Genomic DNA, 1,933 nt, shown 5'->3' with positions numbered 1-1,933 from the left:
TTTAGTTCTTCATCTAGTTTTAGTTCAAGTTAAATTTAGAAGAAACGTACAAGTTCAATCCCCGTGGATTCGACCTTGGTCTTATCGAGATTATTACTACATCGCGACTCTACACTTGGGGTTGTGAACAAGTTTTTGGCGCCGTTTTGCATTTTTCTGAGATTGACCAGTTTTGGAATTAGGTTAAGATTAACGTTTTTCTACTTTCTATTTTTAGGTTAGGGTTTTCTCTGAATTATTTTAGAAACTAACTTAGATTTCTATTTCTAGGTTTAAAAACTTTCTTTTCTTTGTTTTTAGAAACTAGTTTACTTTTGAAACTTTCCTAATCTTTTTTTTAGAAACTATTTTTTTTTAGAAACTTTCTTTTTCTATTTTTAGAAACTAATTAACTTTCTATTTTTAGAAACTTTCCTTTTTCATATTTTTTAGAAACTACGTTGCTTTCCTTATTTCGTTTTTAGAAACTACTTGCTTCCCTTTTTTTCTTTTGCAGGATTCCAATATAGAAACTTCTAATTTGGTAACTTCTTTCTAATTCTCTCTCTTTCTATTTCTAGATTTCTATTTCCCTTCTTTCTTTTAGGTTTAGATTAGATTATGAAATTGAGGGTTGAGAGTGTTTCATGCCCAAGTGGGTCCGTGACAATACTCGACATCTCTTGAGTGAAGGAGGATCAGTTGAGCAGTTATCTATCCATCACAAGGTTAGACACCACTTCAGATCCTCAGAGTTAATTGAGGTTATAACTGCAAATTAACCTGTAAATCAACCAGTGAATCAACCGCAACCTTGAGTTACAGAAGTCTAGGATGGGAATGAGGTGCACCATGCACCCCTGTCTCGTACTTTACGAGATTACTTATAACCGACGGGGGTGAGCACCCCTTCTTGTATGATTTTCTCAAGAAACACAGAAAACATGGATATCAAGCCTGGAGTGATCTAACTTCTTCCAAAGTTCATTAGACTCGAATCTGAAAGTCCATACCTACACTTGTAAGAGTTCGACGAGGTTATAGCCACCTTATACTTTTCTAACGTGTTTGAGGACACGGTCAGGCTGAAACTCTTTCCTTTTTCCTTGAAAGAGAAAGTTAAGACATGGTTGCACTCACTACGTCCGTGATCTATTGGCACATGGAATGACTTGATGAAGGATTTCATAAAAAAATTCTTTCCATACCATAAGACGAACACCATCAGGAAGTCGATCATGAACTTCGCCCAAAAGGAAGATGAAACATTGTTCCAATGTTGGGAGCGGTTCAAGGATCTCGTCAGTTCATGCCCACAACATGGTTTTGAAATGTGGCACATAACAACTTTCTTCCATGATGGACTGACATCTTTCATGTGCCAATTCGTCGAGACGATGTGTAATGGGGAATTCATGAACAAGAATGTTGATGAGGTGTGTGATTACTTTGACAAACTCGCTAAAACCGCGCAATCATGGGACATCACCCTAAAACCTAGCACCACATCTAAGCCTACTCAAGAAAGGGAGAGAGGTGGGATATACTTGCTGAAAGAGGATGATGATATAAATGCTAAAGTGGCCAGTCTCGCAAGAAAGGTCAAGGCCATGAAACTTAAGAAGGATGAGGCTAAGGAAGTTGTTTGCGGTGTCTGTGCTTGCAACATACATACAATTGAAAATTACCCAACGATACCTACTTTTTAAGAGGCACTGAACGAGCAATCGAATGCCGTAAACAACTACCAAAGACCTTTCAATGGACCCATCTCTAACACATACAATCCTAGTTGGAGAAATCATCTGAACTTTAGTTAGAGGAATGGACAGACTGCTACTTCTCAAGGAATCCTTAACCAATTCTTAAATCAAGGAAAACCTCAAGAGGATTTGGTCTGAAAACATATTCAAAACTAAGAGCTTATCACTCGGAGTATATTGCAAACCCTTTA

At 37.4% G+C, this 1,933-nt stretch overlaps 1 non-coding gene across 1 annotated transcript; it reads right to left on the bottom strand.

Annotated features, from left to right (window-relative positions):
- Window positions 1-1,199: 1,199 nt before the first annotated feature.
- Window positions 1,200-1,306, bottom strand: LOC131223058 (small nucleolar RNA R71). The gene has a single exon (XR_009160279.1). It is a non-coding gene; the product is annotated as a small nucleolar RNA R71 (small nucleolar RNA).
- Between the last annotated feature and the right edge of the window lie 627 nt (window positions 1,307-1,933).

Source organism: Magnolia sinica, chromosome 1 (assembly GCF_029962835.1).
Source record: "Magnolia sinica isolate HGM2019 chromosome 1, MsV1, whole genome shotgun sequence".
NCBI classification, from domain to species: domain Eukaryota; kingdom Viridiplantae; phylum Streptophyta; class Magnoliopsida; order Magnoliales; family Magnoliaceae; genus Magnolia; species Magnolia sinica.
This window is presented reverse-complemented; position numbering and strand designations above follow the sequence as displayed.